This window comes from Sprattus sprattus (assembly GCF_963457725.1).
Source record: "Sprattus sprattus genome assembly, chromosome: 2".
Taxonomy (NCBI): Eukaryota; Metazoa; Chordata; class Actinopteri; order Clupeiformes; family Clupeidae; genus Sprattus; species Sprattus sprattus.
The window spans coordinates 42,253,311-42,265,810 of NC_137921.1; the positions used below are offsets into that span (position 1 = coordinate 42,253,311).

General features: G+C 46.4%; 1 protein-coding gene across 12 annotated transcripts in view; it reads left to right on the plus strand.

Moving 5' to 3' along the window:
* The first annotated feature begins 1,138 nt into the window (after window positions 1–1,138).
* Window positions 1,139–12,500, plus strand: part of ptprsa (protein tyrosine phosphatase receptor type Sa) — a 174,421-nt gene continuing 163,059 nt past the window's right edge. For all 12 annotated transcript variants that reach the window (XM_080832930.1, XM_080832936.1, XM_080832940.1 and 9 more), the window contains exon 1: window positions 1,139–1,486. The gene's annotated coding sequence lies outside the window, so the exon portion shown is untranslated. The remainder of the gene's footprint in view (window positions 1,487–12,500) is intronic.

Sequence of the window (12,500 nt, forward strand, 5' to 3'; positions counted from 1 at the left end):
AATTAATTTGGTCCACACATTCTGTCAGTCGGCGATTTACAGAAAACATCGGACAAAAGACCGTTTGTGCACATCATACTTTAAGTAATAATAACCTATGAAAATAATGTATTTTTATATCAAGTAGCCTTTGCCTTTGTAGTTATGTCAGTGAAATTATGTCTGTTACACATAGGCCCCTTCTATGGTGCTGCTGTATCACCTTAGCGTGAAAACAAAGAATGATTTTAAATTACAGAATAAATCGATTTTTAAATATGCATGGGATCCCCTACTGAGCCAAGAGATGGGAAAATATCACAAACAAACCATGGAATGCACTGACCTCAATAGCCAAGGTAATTATGCATATCTTGACTTGCATATTTATGTACAGTAACTCAACTGGCCTACAAGGGCACTGACACATTTTTATTGTTCAGCTTTCGAGGAGGAGGAGGATTTGAAAATAATGTAACACAGTGACCATGAGTTAGCCTTCAGCTCAGATTAAAGGGACCTCGTATCCTTTCGGTTTAGTTAGCGTGTGTAGCCCTGGTCAGGAATGCCGTACACGTGGCGCAGTCCAAATACCTGTTCTATGTCTGCTAAACCAACTGTGGGGTTCATTTGATAGCTGAGAATCTCGACATGGAAGGTCAATCTTTACATTATATCTCAGTAACCCTTTTCAAACAAAGCCCATGTATCTCCCCAAGAGCTTCCAAAACTGTTAGAAATGCCTCATAGTTCCATAGTTCCTCTCCCCTTTGGAACTATCAGGCCTGCACTGAGAACTGGAGAGAAACAGGAGAATACACGTTCCCAGTTCTGACTCTCTTTAAACCTGGGAGAGAAAAAAAGCATCTAAATGTGAGCCCCCTGTCCCCGCCCTCTCCGTCTCACCGGGAGAGCACCCCCATCTGACCCAGTCTCGCTCCGCTTCTCCACGGGGCTGCGCATGAGGGTTTCAAATAACGCTCGAGCACAAACACTCATCTGCTTCCACTCTTTCGTGCCATTCACCGGAGCGCGGTCACGTGAGCGCGGAGAGGCCGGACTTCTACTCTCCCAAACTCAACGAGGGGGGCACCCGACACCCCGTTCCCCACCCCCAACCGAACGAGGTGGACTTTGAAGAAAAGAATCCAAATCGAACCCAACCGAAGACGTGGTGCGGCTACACACAACTCGGATATTATTAGTTAACTCCTTAAGAGTTCGCCGGCGTATCACTCCAGGCGCGCGGATGCTTTGCTGACGTGCGGTACGACACTGGAGTGTATTTTAAGTCTGCAAAATGATCGTGCTTCTATTGAAATAAAGGAGTTTTTGCTCTCTTCGCCCGGTTGAAATTTCGGTGAGAAGGGGTCTACTTTGTATCGTATCCCTTTAATGGAGGCGACTTGACCGTTTTTGGAAGGAATATTAAAGCCTATTCACATCTGCCCCTTCGCAAAGGGCTTGCTTGGAGGGGGCGGTCGGGGAAGGATCGCACGCTACAAAAGTAAGTTTTCGGTTGCTTTTTTCTGTTCTTTTTTTTTACTGACGTTAAAAAATAGTTTCCCCTAGTTGTAGACTAGATTTGTTCTTTCGTTTGTACGTGTGTGTAGCACCGATCCGTTGGGCTTGTTCTCCTGGTTGTCTGTTGTTTATTTGAAAGTGGTGTTTGGAGCTCGTTGAGACGGTGAAAGAAGCTTTAAAAAATATTTTAAACATGGAAAAAAATGCAAATCAACACAGTACTCTCACGGACGCAGTTATTCGATAGGGAGTGTGGATGCTAGTTTTTTTTGCGCTCGAAACACTTTAAACATCTCTTATGTTTTAACTCGAGTTGTGTTGCTTTATTGAAACACTCATTGTGATTTCCTACAATGTGACGTAGAATATTTTTTGTTATAAGGATAAATAAAGAAGACGCGTAGACTCGCTAAAACTTGCTCAACGCAAATACTTTAAACATCGTCTGATGTGTTAAGTTGAGTTTTGTAACTTTATTGAAACACTTACTGTGATTTTCTACAATGTAACCGTAGAATATTTTTGATATAAGGATAAATAAAGAAGACGTGTAGACTCGCTAAAACTTGTGAAACAAAAAAGTAAAAAAAAAAAATTGAGCAGAGCAGCTTTTTACTTGTTTTATTACAGTTAAGGTAATGTACTTAGGTTTCAGCACCAGTTTTGTCTTGAAGATGCGATATATTGGCCTATAGTCTATTTGCAAAGTCTACCTTGCCGATCGTTTTCTTTCGGAGGTATTCCTTGCGGCCCCCACTAGTTTATTAGAAGAGGATACATGTAAATCACGTCCATGTGCCCACGGGCTATATTTCGCAATGCACTTGGCTTTCTCAGCGCTTGAGACCGTATATTCTCAAGCGGCCCGTTATGGGTATGTGTGACCGTTAGGACTATGCAGGCTCGTCCTTATGAATAAAATCACATCGGCATGTCTCAGCATACTCAACCGTGTGAGTTGTTTCGAGCTTAGTGTTAAGCCAGCGCTTAAAGTCAAAGCAAGCCGCCGGTAAGAGTAGGATAAAAACGATGCCTTTGGGGTATGTAGAATAAAGGCTTTGTGCTTCACCGCGGAGGTCTGGGAGAGCCTGGCCCTGCTCAAAGCTAAAGAACCTTGACTCGGAGTAATACTAATGTCATTGTATGTTTATTCTGGGGAACTGTCCTGAGTAGATATGTGTGAAAAGAAGAATAGAATAACTATTCAGACAGAAGGGAAATAGGCCTATGTAAAGCTGAGTAGCGTTCTTTTTGCGGAGCGTGATTGACTGATGTTGATGTTGATATTGATGGCAAACAAACAACGAGGTATGGATTTGTTCACTGCTGACACAGTTTAAATAAACTAGTATTACGTACACTTTTGTTGCTAGTGTCAAATTGTGTCAAGAGACAATATCAACCTTTCTCTCATCCATGATGAGTTTCACCTTCTATAAAGACAGGCGAGACTGAGCGCATGCCAAATGCGGCAGAGATGCAGAGCTATGATGCAGAGTGCCACTTTAATGGAACAATTTATCAGTCCCGATCACTGCCTGCTCGCTCGGAGAGGAGCATTCTGGGAAGGGATCCAGAGAGAGGCTGCTTCAACCTCACTTTGTCTTCGTATGGGGAAAAAAAGTTTCTGTGTGTGTGTGAAAGATTTGCCTTTCATGTTTTTGTCTTTTGTGACTTTAACAGTTTCTGTCTGTGTTTCCAAATTGAAGATTCCCCAAAGTTCAGAAACCATTTCATCCAGAACTTTGTTTGTTGAGCAAACTTTTTTTTTGTGATTTCCCAAAAGCACTTTTCTTTTCATGGGGAGAAAGTTAATTGAATTGTGCCCCGGAAATGATTTCTGTTGAAAGGTCTTTGTAGGTGCTTACCTTAGGGTTTTAAATTTCATTTCGCACCAATTATTTCTTTTTGCCTTCTGTTTTCCTCCTCCCCCTGGCTTATCGGCACGCAGCCTCTTCTGATTCTGGGGGGAAGGATCAAAGGAGATGACTTTAGAGGGTTGGAGGCCATAGCGCTGCAGTGTGTGCGTGTGTGTGTGTTTGTGTGAATATTCATACTAAGCTGTATGGCCACGTGCGATATGCCAGTTTGGATGCAGGTGGAGAGGTTTGGATTTGTGTGTATGTGTGTGTGTGTGTGTGTGTGTGTGTGTGTGTGTGTGTGTGTGTGTGTGTGTGTGTGTGTGTGTGTGTGTGTGTTTGCCACTTTTATAAGGTGAATGTGTGCTAGAGGCTCTTGTGTGTAACAGTACAGGTGCACTTTTATCCTGAACCCAAATGATAGCTGACTCTGGCCCTGGCCTTGCCCAGTTCTGGTGTGTGTGTCTGTGTGTTGGTCTTCCTCTGTTCCAGTCTCTAAGCTCTGCATGACAGGAGGGTGTTGAGAAGAATCGCATCTGTCAGCAGATGCTGAGCTGAAGTGCCATGAAATCTCTGCTATGTTTTGTACTTGATGAAGAGCAGCATGCAGAAATATCAGCTAGCTGTGCGTTTGGCTCTTCTTCACAGGCTCCGAACAGTTGAATTAATACAGAAAGACAACCAATAACTATCTATCAGCATGCCAGTAACACAATTAAAAGCTTCCACCTCTTCATGCTGAGCTATTCTTGCTAGAACTTGTCATCTTGATGCCATTATAGGCGAAATTAGAGTAATTTGTGCGACTTGAAGGGTGTCTCAGCTAATGGAGTCGGTTTGAGTGGCAGATGCGCTGGCAGCTGCCTCTGTTAATGGAGTCTTCATCAGGGCTTCTTCCTGGAGTGGGTGGGCTATGCAGTGTGTGTCTGTGTGAGTGGTGTGTGTGTATGCGTCTGTCTGAGTCAGGGTGTGTGTGCTTGTGTGTGTGCGTACACATTTTAGTGTGTGTGTGTGTGTCTGTGTGTGTGTGTGGGGGGGGGGGGGGGGGGGGGGTTGCATTGCCAACTAATTGTGTTTATTCCCCTTAATTTTCCTTGAGTTCTAAATCGCTGCTTAGGAGTACTATGAGAGCAGAGAGAGTAGCCTTGTGTGTGTGCAAGAAGCACTCAGTATAGTAATTGAAGTTTTGCTTCTGGGTGGAGCAGTAATTGCAGTAAAAGCCATTGTGGCCCTGGTGTTTGGGCTGTGTCCTTTGGTTGCGGTGTGGGGGATGGGGGCTTGGTATGCAGTAATGGTTCAGTCCCTCCAGGACATTGCTAGGGTTTGTTCTGATTCAGTGCGTTCACATGATGGCAGTACTCCGATTTCGGCCAAATCCCGACTTCGCTCTCCATGGGGTCTCCATGGGGGGTTAACTGCGTTATCTCACGGCACATGGCAGTGACAAATCCAGATCTTGGCCGCGTCAGTTCAAATCAAATGTGGAATGTTTACAAGCGGGCATCTGCTACCGTTGATTATACAGTAAATAAGTTGTGAAATGAAACAAAAACACACCACAGTTAAAGTTGTATTAGTATTGATTGATTCACATCGATATGAATGGATTACATGACTAGCAAGTGGTGGAAAGTAATATGAAAATATTTGTTCACTGAATTAGCGCGTTCTGTCCAAAACAGTTGCGTTTCGCTTTCAAAGTTTCAGCTTTGGTTTCAGTATTTCAACGTGAATGAGAGGGAGCACAAGAACTGAGCGTCTAGCAGCGATTATCATATCATAGACATATATGATGCATGTATATGCCTATGGGCAGGATCTCAAGCACGTGCAAAAGTTGTTGTTGTCCAGTTGAAATCTAGATTCGAGAGTCACATGCGCGCGTTGTCCGATTTCCGGCGTAATCCGATCATTTATCTGGGGGTGTACATCGGATTGCAGTCGGACTTCAGTCGGACACAGGAAATCTAGATTTGGGGAGTCACATGAATTGGATCTTCGATTGAAATCGGACTACGCTCGGAAACTGTGTCACATGTGTCCGCACTGACTGATGCAGCCAAAAGTTACTGAATTTGCAGAGGGAATTAATAACATTGCAGTTAAAATAGATTTTGAGTTCAATCAAATAAATCACAAATAATTCAGAATTTCCATGAAATTGCAGTTGAGGGGAATCCTTGAATTTGCATGAATTTGTGAAATGGCAAGATGGAAGAATCCTGGAGGCACTGATTGTTGGCGAACATGCTGTTGTGCGCTGCATGTGTGAGGGGCAACTCCACACCTGATTTGACATTGTGTGTTTGTGTGTGTCTGTCTATGTGAGGGCAACTCCAGTCACGATTCGAATATTGTCTGAGTTCAGATGACAAAACGGCTCCAGAAGGCAGTCGTTGCCTCTAGTCTCTAAATCTCTCACAACCTGCTGGGGTGAGGCCGGCCGCATCAGGGCATAAGGCAGCCCGCATGGGGCAATTAGGGTGCCCACACAGGGTGGGAAGGGTACAGGCGCAGGCAGGGGCAGTTAGGTTGCAAACACTGGGCAGAGTGCTGGGGGCAGATATGGGGGCAGCAGGGTGTAGGAGTGTGGCCTGATAAGGACACCCAGCACGGATTGATCCCTCTCCCTCACATCTACATTTCACATTCACACACTCCGCCTGAGTGAGTCTCTGTCATTCTGTGGGTGTGTGTGAGTATCAGCACCTGGGTGTGTGCACTTCTTATGTGTGTGTGTGTGTCTCTCCTCTTCTCTCTGTTGCATTTCTGCACCTGTGGTGTCTAGCTGATAAAGCCTCAACCTCCATCCTCCTGCCAGGTCCCTTCAGAGAGCCATAATCTCCTCTCCTCTCTCCTCCTCTCCTCTCCTCTCTCCTCGCTCCTCCCTTCCTCTCTTCTCCTCTCCTCTCCTCTCCTCTTCCTCCTCTCTCCTCCCCTCCTCTCCTCTCCTCCCGTTCCTCTGCCAACCACCCTGTCACAGGCCTCAGCCGCTCCGATGGCAGGCTGAGACTCATGCACTCTCAGAAAGTAAGTGCGTGTGAGTGAGTGATGGACTGATTGGTTTGGGTGAGTGAGTGAGTGAGTGAGTGAGTGTGTGCGAGCGAGCGAGCGAGCAGGAGGACGGACGAGCAAGCGGACGGGCGAGCGAGTGAGTGAGTGAGTATCCTCAGCCAGGGGTGAGATGAGTTACAGACACAGGGCAACAGCTGAATATCTCTGTGTACAGGACAGGTAGGTTAACTGCACAGGAGAGTGGGGAAAAGGTGGAGTAGAGGAGAAGAGGGGAAGAGGGGAAGAGGAGGAGAGAGTGAAGAGGAGAAGGTCAGAGGGTTGTTGAGAGAGAGAGAGACAGACAGAGTGTGTGTGTGTGTGTGTGTGTGTGTGTGTGTGTGTGTGTGTGTGTGTGTGTGTGTGTGTGTGTGTATGTGTGTGTGTACTCGACTGCATGTGGCGGGCCTGAGCCAGCTTGTTAAGTGTGATTACCAGCTGGCTCGCTGGGATTGATGTACTGCCTCTGGGGATGTCCTAACAATGCGCGCACACACACACACACACACACACACACACACACACACAGTGCGTACCCACACACGCTCTATCCCCACCCAACCTGAGTTACAACCCCACTGGGGGTGTCAGGACACTCTGAAGGGCCAATCAAGCGCCCTGAGGTCAGAGGGGCAAGATGTGATTAGCTTGTTTATTTCCCACTTATGGGCTGGATGAGGCTGGATACATCACAGCTATCTATGCTGAAGGGCGGGTTCACACCCCCCCACACACAGACACACACACACACACACACACACACACACACACATTGACACATACACATGCACACAGGAAATACATTAAAAAGTGTCTTGCTGGAAAATGACAAATGCTAGCTTATTGGCTAGAAGTCGTTGGATAGGCAGGTTCGGTTGGCTAGATTAAGGCTTTAGACGAGTGAAACAGAGGGGAACTATTAGGGTCAAAGTCAATCACAGGGAGAGTAGTGTCAGAGCGAAACAGAGGGAGAGTAGTGTCAGAGCCAATCAGAGGGAGAGTAATGTCAGAGCCAATCAGAGGTAGAGTAGTGTCAGAGCCAATCAGGGGGAGAGTAGTGTCAGAGCCAATCACAGGGAGAGTAGTGTCAGAGCCAATCAGGGGGAGAGTAATGTCAGAGCCAATCTGAGGCAGAGTAGGGGCCAGTCTTTGCAGAATACAGGTGGGGGGGAAAAAGGGAATGACACGTGAATTATTTGCCTTTAACAGAGTCTTATTTGAGAATAAAATGACATATTCATTTCAAATACACAAATATGTTAACACACACAAACACACCCTTGTTCCTGCAGTTAGTAATGCTTGTACTGTAATGAGTTTCTGGGAGCCGGTGACACAAGCAGGTGTTATTCCAAGACCCCCTTGAGCTGTTGCTCAGAAAACGACCTTTCTCTGATGTGTGTGTGTGTGTTATGTGAGTGTGTGTGTGTGTGTGTGTGTGTGTGTGTGTGTGTGTGTGTGTGTGTGTGTGTGTGTGTGTGTGTGTGTGTGTGTGTGTGTGTGTGTGTGTGTGTGTGTATGTGTGTATGTGTCTGTGAGTGTGTATGTGCATGTGTGTGGCATTCTGAATATAAAACTATAAGACATCAGACCACAGTCAAGTGTGTGCGTAGAGTTTAGATGCGTTAGTGTGTGTGCTGTGCTGTGTGTGTGTGTGTGTGTGTGTGTGTGCCCGTGCGTGCAGCATTCAGCTATTTTAGTGTGAATATAAAACCTTAAGACACGAGGCCAAAGTGAAGCTCAGAATGGAGAGTGTGTGTGGCAGTGTCTCTTTGTGGGGCTTAAGGACGTGTGTGTGTGTGTCTGTGTGTGTGTGTGTCTGTGTGTGTGTGTGTGTGTGTGTGTGTGTCCCTTTGTGGTGCTTAAGGAAGTGTGTTTGCTCAGTAGAGTCAAAGAGATGCTGAACTGGCTGAATACCAGTAGTTATAGTTCACACACACGCACACACACACACACACAACTATTGGATGCCTTTCCTGCGTCTCCTAGGATGAGGGCAGGAGGGGAGGGGCGGGGAGGGGGAGGGGGAGGGCTGACAGGATAGATGCTTTTTGAAGAGGGGGGAGGAGACAACATATTATGTAATTAGAAAATCATTATATAAATGTAACCCTTCAGTTCGACTGCCTTTCTGTTATACGGGAGTGACATTAGCACCAAACACATTATGAATTACAACCCAAACGCGATTTCATCTAGAATTCATTGCGAGGGGACCCTTAGTTTGGTTGTGCTTGCAATGCACCAATAGTGTGTGTTTGTGTGTGTGTGTGTGTGTGTGCGTGTTTGTGTGTGTATATGTGTGTGTGCGTGTGCAATGCAGTGAGGGAGTGGGTGAGGATGAGAGACACTTCCTCACTGAATGTAATAACAACACCTCAATCAATTATATAGAAGATTATAACAATTCAGCCAAATTATACCTCAATTCTTGACACTTAAAAGGGGATTTTATAGTATATCATATTTTATGATTTGAATAGAATATTAAATATTATTGCTATTTTTGTATTATTACGTTTTAAACAGAAAAACTGTTTAAAATCTGTTTGCTTTGTCAACACTGCTTTAAAACAGTCATGCCTAGAAAGGTCATTTGAACTGAATTGGACTGAATTGAATTGAAAAGAGAGAGAGAGAGACAAAAGAGGAAAAACTACAGAGCTAGAAAGAGGAAAAGAGAGTCCGAGGTTCATAGAAAAAGAAAGAAAAGAGAGAGAGAGGGGAAAAAATAAAGAAGGATGGAGAGGGAGCAGTGAAGAAGGAGGGAGAGAGAGCAGTGAAGATAGACTTTGTGAGAGAGGCAGGGAGAGAGAAAGGGGAAAGAAGTAACGGAAGGGGAGAAAGAAGTAAAGAGAGAGAGGGAAGGAGAGAGAGAAAGCACAGAAAGGCTGATAAATAAAGAAGGGCAGAGAGAAAGAGAGAAGGGGAGGTGAGGGGGAGGGGAGCGACGCGAGGGGTTTTGCTAAAAGCTGCTAATCCTCTGGCTTTTGTGGCTGGGGGGGGCAGAGAGCTGCAGGGCGAGGAGGACGGGACGGCCAGCTCTTTTCAGATGCACCTCTTTTGTTGCCGTTTTGCCCAAATCGGGGGACATCTGGTGGGATTGGGGGGTGGGGGTACGCCGTCAGCTGGCAGAGTGCTTGGGGGGAGGGGGGGGGGGGTCCAATGGGGACGCGAGTGTGATGATGGATGAGAGTAATTGTTTGTAATGCAAGCATGAAAACAAGGGCCTCTGGGAGAAGGGGGTTTGTGTGTGTGTGTGTGTGTGTGTGTGTGTGTGTGTGTGTGTGTGTGTGTGTATGTGTGTGCGCGCATAGTTGCGAAGCATCACTCAAGTGAGGATGGGGGTTAAATGCTGGAACAAGCGGTGCCTGTCAGCTGGTGACGCGTCAGTGTAATTAAGGATGACAAAATGGATGCTGAGGGGCTGAAAGGAGGCGTGCAGGAGCTACAACCACACCGGCGAATGTTTGGAGAACCGAGCAGCAATTACACTGCCTCTCTCTCGCTCTCTCTCTCTCTCTCTCACAACCTCACAGCCTAAGTGTCATAAAGCCTCATAACCACACAGCCTCCGTGTCTTAAAGCCTCAGAACCACACAGCCTCCGTGTCTTAAAGCCTCAGAACCACACAGCCTCAGTGTCTTAAAGCCTCAGAACCACACAGCCTCAGTGTCTTAAAGCCTCATAACCACACAGCCTCAGTGTCTTAAAGCCTCAGAACCACACAGCCTCCGTGTCTTAAAGCCTCAGAACCACACAGCCTCAGTGTCTTAAAGCCTCAGAACCACACAGCCTCAGTGTCTTAAATCCTCAGAACCACACAGCCTCAGTGTCTTAAAGCCTCAGAACCACACAGCCTCAGTGTCTTAAAGCCTCAGAACCACACAGCCTCAGCCTCATAACCACACAACCTCAGTGCCTTAAAGCCTCAGAACCACACAGCCTAGCAGCCTCTTCTCAGTCTCACAGTCTTGTAGCCTCAGCACCTAACAGCAGTCTCACTTGATGTCTTGATGCAGAAATCTCTCTTAAGATGTGTTGTCCTGATGTGTTGGTTTGTGCTGTCATTTGTGTATCTGTGTTGATGTGTGTCTCTGCTGACGTGTGTGTGTGTGTGTGTGTGTGTGTGTGTGTGTGTGAATGTGTGTGTGTGTGTGTGTGCTGATGTATGTGTGTGTGAGTGTGTGTGTGTGTGTGTCTTTGCTTTATTTGTTGACATATTGAGAGCAGTGCTGGTGTGTAAATGATTCCCTGTCAAGCAGCACAAGCAGCTCCGTTAATTATAACTCTGCGTCTGAGACTGCTGTGTCTGAGGTGGCTCGTCTCTGAACAGCCAGCGAGCAGCGCGCTCTAAAGGCCAGGCACTCACGTTTGGACTCACACACACACACACACACACACACACACACACACACACACACACACACACACACACACACACACACAAACACACACACTCACACTCACACTCACACTCACGTTTGGACTCACAAATTACACTGCATCACTGGGCCACAAACCCCGGAGGGAGAGAGCGAGAGACAGAGGAGAGAGAGAGAGAGAGAGAGAGAGAGAGAGAGAGAAGAGAAGGGGAGAGCAAGAGAAAGATAGGAGCGGAAGAGAGGCAGGAGGAAGAGGAGAGTAAGAGGGGAGAGAGAGAGAGGAGAGAAGAGAGAGGTAGAGCAAGAGAGAGGAGATTGAGAAGGGACAGAGACAGAGAAAGAGAGAGGAGAGGGAGAGGAGAGTAAGAGAGAGGAGAGAGAGAGTGAGGGGAGAGAGAGGGAGAGGAGAGTGAAAGCACTCTGTGTAAAGTGCAAGTTTTGTTTCTATGTCTCTTTGTGCTGAATTACAAGCTTGTCTTTCATGCAGGAAGAAAGAGAATATTTGACATGAGTGCACACAGACACACACACACTAACAGGGACACTTTCTCTCTCACATAAATACACAGACACACAGACTGGCAGGCACAATGTCTAACACACACAGACACACACACAGACACACACACACACACACACACACACACACACACACACACACACACACACACACACACATAGACACAGACAGACACACACAGCATGTAGCAGATGATATTTCCCTATATGTATGGGAGGGGGGGGGGGGGGGGGGGCAGGTAGTCGCCTCTGGGTTCATTAGCTATGATTTAATTTGCATGTGTCAATTCCACCCACGCCCATTGGCATGCTGAAACAGATAAACACACACACACACACACACACACACACACACACACACAGTACCGAAATGCTAGAAGCTAACACAAATGCACACACTCACACATACACACACACACACACACACACACACACACACACACACACACACACACACACAACAAACACACACACACACACACACACAAACACACTACAGATATGCTAGTAGCCAACACAAAGAGCATGGATGCTTAACCAGCACAGGAAATCTGCAGTAAATGTCCCTGACAAACATACAAACTAGTGAACCCACTCTCCCTGGTACAGTTTTCCCTTTTGCACCTCAAAGCTTGCTACTGCGGAATAATGTAAATAAAAAATGAAGTTGTGTGTGCATGCATGTGTGTGAGTACATGCATGTGTGTGTGCGTGAGAGTATGTGTGTGTGTGAGTGAGAGAGAGAGAGAGAGAGAGAAAATGTGTGCGTGTGTGGAGAGATAATCCTGATTAGAACTGATACACCCTCAAGGGATGGGCTGGAGGAGAGAGGCTGGAGGAGAGAGATGTGGGAAGATTAGGGGCTGTGAGGTGTGTGTGTGTGTGTGTGTGTGTGTGTGTGTGTGTGTGTGTGTGTGTGTGTGTGTTTATTCTGAGCTTTGGCTCTTTTCTATCTGGGTTTGGTTATACGTGTGTAAAATGTCTCCATAAAAGTTTATTTTTCTGGGAGCTGGGCTTGTGTCAAGGAACTCAATACTGATGACGATTGTTCTTTCAGGCACTCTGTGTGTGTCTGTGTGCTGTGGCAAAGATTTGACCTTGATGTTGGAGTACTTTCTCTTTGTTTCCTTGTTTGTGTGTGTCTGTGTGTGTGTTCGTGTGTGTGTGTGGGACAGGGATGGGG